Consider the following 10234-nt stretch of genomic DNA (forward strand, 5'->3'; position numbering starts at 1 on the left):
ACTCTGTTGCTGTTTCAGAGCTGGAAGTGTAAATACTGTGTGAGTTCCATGTTGGAGCTTACAAAGTGTTACAACGGAACTCTGAGGTAATATAAATGGCTTATAATAATGCAGCGCTGTATTCAATAATACATTATTTAATGTATTTTTAAATGCATGCAGTCTAAGTATTTGTACAGTCTCTGTATATCAAAGTTTAGGGGGAGGGGTTAGAAGCAGTAAAAGGAGCCAATTTAGCTGTTTGCATGACGTTCTGTCTTAACTATGGAGGTTGTGCCCAAAAATGCAAGCAGAGGGTAAAGGACTGGTTACATTCAGAATTTGCAGATGACCGGCATTTGATTTGCATTCCTATACGAGGCCTAGATAAGCCCTTCATGTATTAGGGCTTGTTCACACCGAAAACGTGCGTGTTCCAGAGCGGTAGCTGACAAAGTCTACGCCCCCTCCCGCCCCAAAACGCAGGGGGAAGTTTCTTAGCGATCGCGGTGTGTTCCAGCAGCTACAGCTTTGGAACGCACACGTTTTCGGTGCGAACAAGCCCTCAACCAGCAATTCTGTATACAAATCTGGCAGGTTTATTTAATAACAATGATGCTGAGTAAAGTGAAGCAATGGTGACAGATTGTGCAAAGTTCTGAAGCACAACAGGGTACAAATACTTTACAGCAAAAAATTGCCTCCCAGTGTCCATAGTTTTAGGTGGACCCACATCCGACACTTTAATTTGCCCTCTTGTCACAGTGTATGAAGCAGTGAGCACTCCTTGTTGTAAGATATAGATAGCTGTAGCTGCACAGTGTACACACACACACACAGTCAGCCAGCCATCTCCTCGCTGTTGCTATCATTATTATTTGGGAATTACTAGTACCTTGGATTGGAACTGAAGCTGATTGAGGCAGCACCTGCCATTTCCCACCATTTAACTGTGTTTACATTACACTCTGCAGCTCCTCCCACCCACCTCACAGACAGCAGGTGTTCTATCAAAGTTTGTGACTACGTTAGAATGTATGACTGGTGACGTGGTCACACATTTTATCACAATCCTGCCCAGTTTTACAGCGGTGGAATGTGTGACCGGTCACGTGGTCACACATTTTTACGTAATCCCCACCAGTTTTTCGGCAGTGGAATGTGTAACCGGCAATAGGTGAAGCATTCCAACGCTTGCTCAGGTGTTCCGGGGCATATCTACATCGCAGATCGCATGTGCAGGAGAACCGATCTGCCCTGGAACTTCTGATCGTCACTTCTATCTGACTTTGTGAGTGGGATCTCACATTCCACAAAGTCAGATAGAAGTGACATTTCAGGACCAATCAGCTGCTCCAGGGCAGATCGGTTCTCCTGCACATACGATCTGCAATGCCTATCTGCCCTGGAACAGCTGAGAAAGCGTTGGAATTCTTCACCTTTTGGCGGTCACATATTCCACCGCCGAAAAACTGGGCAGGATTACGTTAACATGTGTGACCACGTGACCGGTCACACATTCCAAACTAGTCACAAACTTTGATAGAACACAGGCACGTCGCCGCTGCCATGACTGTACCATCCACTCCTCCCTCGGGGGGATGTGTGAAAATGCACCCCTGGACACAGATTGTGATCGTGAGCATCCATGCAGTCATTACATATCATTATTATACACTCTGCTGGCCTGGGTAACTAAGCTATGGTGCTTTATGCAATTATGGGACCAGGACACTCTGGGGGGCCCCTATCTGTGCCCCTGACCAGGCTGCATGTGTAATGTAACAAGTACCCCATCAGCTTTTTATTTCTGCCTGTGTCCCTGTTGCATATTTTCTAACAGTTCCTGTTCTAACACTTTCCCACTTTATCCAAAGTGAAAAAAATGCAGGTAAAGCCAACCCAACCCAATCACCATCACAGTTTATGGGCTGCTTGTGAGCATTTTGCAAAGGAAAAGACTACATAACAACTGCTCTCCTTTAATGGTACAGAATAGCAACATCCAGGTTGGATAATCTAGCATGTAATATCTCTGGAATGTCTGTATTATGTCACTATTTACATAGGATCATCAGTCACTAAAAACAGAGATCAAAGATTACTTTTATCCCTATCCACAAAGCGTCTGCCTCTGCTGGCTGCCTACCTTTCATTTGGTGATGAATGAATGATGGCCTTAGAAATGATAATTACTTCTGTGCTGTAATAACTGGGAGTTGCTAACAGTGGAGATGCTTGCTGCTGACAAAAAGTCTAAAACACTGTTTAGTTATCTTTAGTTGCCTGTTTTGGGGAAAGAGGAAGTACCATTGAAACAGTTTATAGAGCAGAATACAAGGGTACCACTATGTTCATGTAATGCTATTGGAACTAATCTTTAGTAAATCCTGGCTTCCAGGTGTCCAGTAGTAATGGGCCGAACACCCCCGTGTTCGGTTCGTCTTCGAACACCCAAACGGCCGAAAAGTTCGAATACGAACCCGAACCTAATGCAAGTCAATGGGGGTCGAACTTTTGAAAATTATTGTCCCCTTTAAGAGGGCTTATATGCAAGTTATTGTCCATAAAAGGTGTACGGGGGTCCAGGTACTGCTCCGGGGGACAGGAATCAATGAAAAAAATAAACAAAAAAAATACAGTTTTTAAAGTAGCAGTGATTTTAACATCACTTAAAGGGTAAAGGTGCCCATACACCTTACGATTATCGGACGAAACTTTTCGTCCGATGATCTAATAGTCGTACGATTTTCATTCGGCAGCCCCATCCTGCCCCGATGATCGCAAGAATCATTTAGCCGTAATTAACCAAAAGCACCTGGACAAAATGCGGTAATTGATTTGCCGTATTTTCGTTAGCGCAAGCGCAGTGTAGATCGTACGACTTTTGACGATCTAGCAAAGTTTTCAAACATGCTTGACCGTCAAAAGTCGTACGATTGTACAGTAATGTCGGTCGGACACTGCAATGCACACATACGATTATCGGACGAAAAGTCGATCGCATACGAAAATCGTCCGATAATCATAAGGTGTATGGGCACCTTAAGAATAAAAATGAAAAATTCCTTCAAATATTGTGCCTGGGGGGTCCCCTTAACCTGCTTGTGAAGTGGCGGATCTGTACGATGTATAGAACCTGCTGCAGCAAAACTTCATTTTTTATTTTTTTTTACACTTAAAGTGTGCAGTTCCCCCTCCCACACAATACCAGACCCTTTAGGTCTGGTAGGAATGTTATGAGGGACCATTTCCCCCTAAAAGTCATACCAGACCCTTAAAGTCTGGTAGGAATATTTAGGAGGGACCCCATGTAAAGCCCTCACTCCCACACCAGGGGCACACCAGCGCCCCTCACTCCCACACCAGGCCACATGCCCTCGGCACTGGGACGGTGACAGCCCTGACCCGGTGGTTGTGGGGGTCTGCAGGCAAGGGGGTTATTTGCATCGGGGTACCCCTTTAATTAAGGGGGCACCCATATGCCGCCCCCTCCCTTGTACAACCCAAAAATGGATCCACCGATGTAATCCAACGTCAATCACGACGTCCAGTGTTGTCCACGGCAACGACGAAATACAAAATAAAACAATAAAAAATAAATAGAAATAATTTTTAAAAAAACAACCGCCGTCCCGTCCGCTCCCCGCCGACTCCTGCTGCATAATAGTAAATAAAAGTAATTCACCGGCACACACTTGAAGGGTTTTTAAAGTATTGATATGTTTATTCAATACCCAATGTCACATACTGTCATGCTTAGCACCGTATGACAGTATGTGACATTGGGTATTGAATAAACATATCAATACTTTAAAAACCCTTCAAGTGTGTCGGTGATTTACTTTTATTTACTATTAGTGTTTTGCACGGCGCCATCTGTGTGGTCACCTGGGCACCACATATACCTTGTGGTTTTGAGACCGTGGCAGTGCGAATGGGATTTGGACTTTCCTGCCGCATAATGACATTTTGACAGATGCCGGCAAAACATAAACAATTGGGCGGAGCTAGCGGTGACAGCTAGCTCCGCCCAATTGTGTAGTTTGCCGGCATCTGATAGGCGAGACATAATTGGGCAGAGTGATCATGACTTTGCCCAATCATGGCTCCAAATGAGTACTGAGCCCTGATTGGGCACCACCTGACCTGTCTTTAAACAATTAGAGCTTCGGAGGGCTCTTTGCAGTATGGGACGTTCCGCGGTCGAACAAACCGCAAACATCCCATAAAATTCGGCGTTCGGCCGATGTGAATCGAACCGGCGGACCATCCCTAGTGTCCAACTGCTATGGTACATTGCAAATGTCCTAAGCCCACTTACTTAGCAATAAGGTCCCAGGCACACTCATCTCAGGGAGTGATTATTTTCTTAGGATGGAAGAAAGATAGGAGACAGTCACTCAAAACTCAACCTTGAACTCAATTTTGGGGGATAGGAAGGAGGGTGGAGGGAGAACAGAGAACAGGGATAGTTGTAGCTTGCTTCCTCTTCTGCACATCTTTCTAAAGTCTCTGGGCCCCTCTTTCACAGGACTATGCTGACTGGACATAAGTTAGAACATAGCTCCTTGGAAATTAGGGTTCAAGTAGTTTCTCAAGTGGTTTCTTAAACGTTGCTAAGGAGATGTGTGTTATCTCAGTCAATAAACAGCATTGACTTTAATATCATGGAGTGCGGGTGACTACTTTCTTCTATCTACATTTAACGGAGGCATCCGTTGTCACCACCGCACCCACCCAGTTGGATTTGGGTTTTTGTCCGGTCAGGAGTGCGATGGGACAGGAGGATTAAATGTCATGCCTCAGTGCATTGACACCATTTAATTCAGCCTTGTGTCATTTCCTTGTGTCACAACTCTGACAAAGTCTGCCTTCTGACTACAGCTCAACATCTGAACAATGTAGCATTATCATTGCTTGCTGGAAGCAATGCATGATGGGATATGTAGTCTTGGGAAATTGAGATTGCATCACATCAAGCAGCCGGGGAAGAGATATTGGGAATCCAGGAAGTTGATAAAAGTGATGGGCAGACGGAATGCAGAACTCACTACATTAAAGGGGTTTTTTTCAAGTAAGCAACAACTACATAACAACTATGGTAAGTAGGAGAGTATATGCTGTGACTTCAGAACTTCTTTAAATGCTAATATAAAGGAAAAAGCTCTGGTGGAAAAGTAGCAGTAAAAAAGCTCTGGTGGGTTTAAGTGATTATTCTTACGGTTTAGCTCCTCATGGTCCGAGTGATGGTGGTGTGGTAGGGTTGTGTTGTTTGCTTACAAATGTGTCCTTTTTTCCCCATCTCAGAAGTCTTGGTGATTCGTAATGATTTGGAGCATGGGTATGGAACTAAAATTCAAGGAGATCTGGTGATCTCATGTTAGTGCTATAGACTCAGAGTACCACCTTACATTAATTGTCCCCATCAGAGTGCCCCCTTACATTAATTGTCACCATCAGAGTGCCCCCATACCTTTCTCAGCTGGCAGGAGGTGGACTAGGCTGCACGTCTGGATGGAAGAAGTTACTCTTCTGTCCTGCTGTGATGCTTGGGATGGGGAACGCATTATTGGTTGTTAGGATGCTGGCAGTCCTAGCAACCAGTAACTGCAGAGGAGGGGGGGACCTGCACTGGGTTATGGCTGGCTGGCAGTGGACAGGCCTGTCTCAGAGAGTCTTCTAGGCTGGCATATCCACTGCCAGCCAGCCAAAACCCAGCACAAGTGCACAGGGCTGCCATCAGGGGGGTACGACCGATACTCATGTATGGGGCCCGGGCAGCCTGGGGGGCCTCCCCGGGACCCTTACATGAGTATCGGCCGACGGTGACAGGCGAGGAGGCGACCGGGCCCCTGCAGCGCCGGAGGAGGCTTGGCCCTAGCAGCGCCGGGCTCCTGCATTGCTGATCCAGCGGCATTGGAGCAGGCTGGGGCCCCATCGTTGCCACTGCTCTTCTGATCTCGGACCAGCCAGTCAAGAGGCAGAGGAGGCCAGGTCACCAGCCCACCTGAGATCCCTGCAGAGCCCACCATAGAGAGTATCAGAGGGGCTGTGCAGCATCAATAGTGGGCACTGCAGGTTCTCAGGTGGGTCCTGCGTCCAGCGGGTCACTAAACCCAGAGTCAAATTCATATACTGTTCTGCATTGCTGTATAAATGTATTGTTGGGATTTGTAGTCCCCCTACAGCTGGTGCCATTGTCCATTAAAGTGTAAGCTCCTCTGTACAGAGACTGATGTGACTGTGAGCGGGACATTAGAGTGTAAGCTCCTCTGTGCAGAGACTGATGTGAATGGCTCAGTGTTTTCTGTACAGCACTGCGGTATAGGTCAGAGCTATATACATGTATAATAATAGTGTGTGACTGAGGGGGGACATTAGAGTGTAAGCTCCTATGTACAGAGACTGATGTGACTGGGGCTGCAACAACTAATCGACTAAGTCGATTAGTTACTGTATAATAATAACTGTGTGGCGGGGGCGGGGCCCTGCCTAAAGCTGTGTAAGGGGCCCCAAAATTTCTGATGGCTGCCCTGCAAGTGCATGATCATGGTCTGACAGAGCAATCTCTCAATCCGTATCCAAACTTCAGTTCGCCATTCAGTGATCCCTGATTTAGAGGGAGTCAGTCACTGTAATTTAAAAAAAAGTATCAGCTTTATTTACAAGGTGCCAAGAGACTTAATAGTACAGCAGTGTGTGAAAACAGGATTCGTAAAATTAACTGGAGATGTAATTATACAAGGCATTGCTTTGCAAAACATATAATGCTGTCATTAGTTTGCTAATTAACATTGCATGAAAACCTTTCTAGGATGTTCTGCTGAGAATACAAAACTGGATAGAAAAGGGGACACAAGCCAAAACTTCCAGCGTGGGAGGGAATCGATGAAACATTTTAGTTACCCTGAGAGTCTTCACATCCACAACATTTTAAGCAAAAGAAACCTTCACAAAGATGTTTAGGATAGAAGGCTGGAGGGTGCCATACATAAGATGTGCAGTTTATTCTTTGTATGGTATCTTCTAGCAAGTGGTCGGGAAAGGACCAATCTGAGCACCCCCCTCAGAAAGCATGGTGACCAGGTTATGGAACCCCTGGCAGAGGTGATACTCCTGTAGCCCTGGCCAGCCACCAGAGCAGAGGAGGAATTGTACCCAGTGCAGTGGCCATATTGTTGAAGACCAGTTCTCTGTGTGTGGCGTAATCTCTCACCTGGCCTCTGGCAGATAGACCATGACCAACACTAGTGGTGAGGACCTCGTGTCCATCAGTGTTTCTACTAACTTTGCTGCCTTTTGCTTACAGGCCTAGCTACCTATTGCTTAAAGACCTTGCTGCACACTGCTATACAGAGAGACAACCCAGAACTTTAGGAGCATCTACAACCCCCCCCCCCCTTTGGGATTATAAATACTCTTGTAGTAAGAGAGCGCTCCACAAGCATTTATGGGCCCCACCCACAGCAGACTGCACTGTTAACTCTCTACTGTTTTGTTATTGTTATATTGCATGTTTTTCTGCATGGCTTTTAGCTTTTATTCTTGTCTCTAATAAAGCCTACTTAATGCCACTGGTGTGTCGGTGTGTTTGAGTTAAGTTAGGACGGGTGACCACTGAGGGCAGCAGAAGGACCAATCCAATAGCTCCCTAGGGAGTCATTTCTACATATGAATTCAATTAGAAGGGCAGAGGGGCTAATTCTAAAATTGTAAGTCAACGCGATTTTAGCTGTCGTAATCGTTAACTTTAATCAGTGTGCTTTACCTTTCACATTATTGCTTTGCAGACAGCATTCTTGGCATATCAGAGGTGAGTATTAGTGGTTGAGGTGAGTAGACTTTCACAAGAACCTGCCACTCTGCCCTGAATGGGCAAAGCAACAGATACTCTTTAAGGCCATTCAGCATGTACGAAGTGTCCACTCAGCGAATTTAAATGCCAAATGTAGTGGACTTCCATGCCAAGCTAACCTTCTAATAAGAGGTCTCTTCATGGCAGGCAACACATAAACCGCTAATCATCAATATGTATTTATAGGGAAATCCCACATGTTGACTCATGCACAAAACAAACACTAGCCAGCTATGGGTGGGCTACATAATGGAAGTATTATTGTTTAAACTTGGAGGCACATCAAACCACTTATTTCACTCTGCATCTTTAGAACCTATTATCTTGGCGTTGTGAAGCACTTAGGAAAACTAGCATTGGGAGCCAGCTTTGAACTTGTTATTTGCTTTTGCCTGACTTTTCATTTTTTCTATAAAAAAATATTTTAAACAGGACATTTAAAGCTTCCTTGCAGGATAGGAATGTTGAGAGACAATCAGGAATGATCCCAAACAGTTAATTTGTCAGTGTTTTATAACAGAACTTTTAGCGCCAGTGGCGTACCTGTATATCTGGCACCTCGGGCCGATCGTTTTTTTAACCCCCTTCCACCAAACAAGTTTTTTTTTTATACTATGCACAGCACACCTAATGGTATTTCCAGGGGCATAACAAGAAATCACAGGGCCCCATAGCAAAACTTTGTATGGGGCCCTGTGATTTCTAGTAACGCTCCTTGCAGAGCCCACCTGAGATCCCACACAGCTCATCTGAGAGTGATCCTGCAGAGCCCACCATAGACTTTCTATGGTGGGCCGTGCAGGGTCTCAGGTGGGCTGGTCACACCCCTGCACACCTGTTACTTGTCAGCCCTGATCCGCTGTCAGCCTCCTCCACCGCCGGGCCCCGCCTCCTCCTCCACAGTTGCCGACTGGCCCCGCCTCCTCCACCACCTAGCCTGGCATCCACCACTGCCGAGCCCCGCCTAATCCTCGGCTGACGGACCCCGACCTCCTCCACCGCAGCTGCTGGCTGTCACTGACTCAGCATCAGCACAGGTTGTCAGTGGTCTGGACAGTGGCACGTTCTTCCTCACAGCCGCCAGTGACAGCCAGCAGCCAGCGATACCATAGCATCCCACGCAGTCCGCACAGCATCAGGGGGACCCCTTTGTTCCTCGTCCTGGCCGGGCCCCCCGTGTCCCGGGCCCCCTGGGTCGCTATGGCGATAGTTCTGCCACTGGGTATTTCTATATTGCCCTCAAGGAGTTTACAATATAAGGTCCATATCTCACATACTAGGGCCAATTTAGGCAGGAGCCAATTACCTACCAGCATGTCTTTGAGGGCAGGCAAGAAACCACTACCCCCACACAAGTACAGGGAGAACATACAAACTCCATGCAGTGTCCTGACCAGAATTCAATATGGGGACCCCCTGTGCTGCAAGGCAGGAGTGCTTCTACCTTCGCTTAGATTAACTTCAAGCAGATATAAAAGACACAATTATTGCAGATTGTGTATTTTTCTCAGCACAGGCTTCCTTTATCAAACATATCTTCTGCTGGAATTCTTTTAACCACAAAGGCTAGATATGTTATAAATTACAAAGAAAACTTTTATTAGCTTTACTTATCTGGGAATCTCATGGAAGACCAATGAAGGATATTTGTTCCGGCTGACTACTGAAAAAGCCATTCTGCATGCAATCTGCTGCACCAGAATGTGTCTATAAAAAGAGAATTTCAGAATAATTTGTATTTTTTACTGTTCTGTATTCTGTAAAATGTTATTGACACAGACATCATGGCATGACATCTTTCCAGTTAAATGGCAAGTGACATGTTGCTTCAAGACTTGAATACAGACAATAACCCTCTGCTTTACCCTTTTTCCATGGAGACGGTTTCTAAAGGATTGAAATGGCTACTTTTCTATCTTACAATTCAGTAAATGTATTATGTTTATTAGGGGATCGGGTTAACATTTAGCAATTCTGAATTCCAAGTTTTTTTAAAAACATCAATAAAACTTCCCCCTTTCCTTATGCTGCTATATCTGGTTCTCTCCTCTATTGTACAGCAAGCACGTAGCTGGGTACCTGAACCAGACTGAGTCATGCATGACTCCCCTCTGCCTGGTAGCTTTTCGGATACTTGGCATTATGTATATCCTTACAAGACTCTTTCAGATTTGTATTGACACACCTGCTGTGCCTTGGTTCTTACACCCCCTCGAATGTATATTTGGATCTCTTGCTCAAAATTACACTCTGATGTTTTACACTTGCTGATCTAGAAAGGGGGAGACTACTCCACTTCACTTTCCTGATGCTACAAACTGTTTTTTTTTTTCATTTTGATTGTTTTGTTTCTTGTATTGTAAAATCCTTTAAATAAAGAATATATATAAAAAAAAA

The sequence above is a fragment of the Nanorana parkeri genome, unplaced genomic scaffold, assembly GCF_000935625.1.
Source record: "Nanorana parkeri isolate BGI_ZX_2015 unplaced genomic scaffold, ASM93562v1 scaffold591, whole genome shotgun sequence".
Lineage (NCBI taxonomy): Eukaryota > Metazoa > Chordata > Amphibia > Anura > Dicroglossidae > Nanorana > Nanorana parkeri.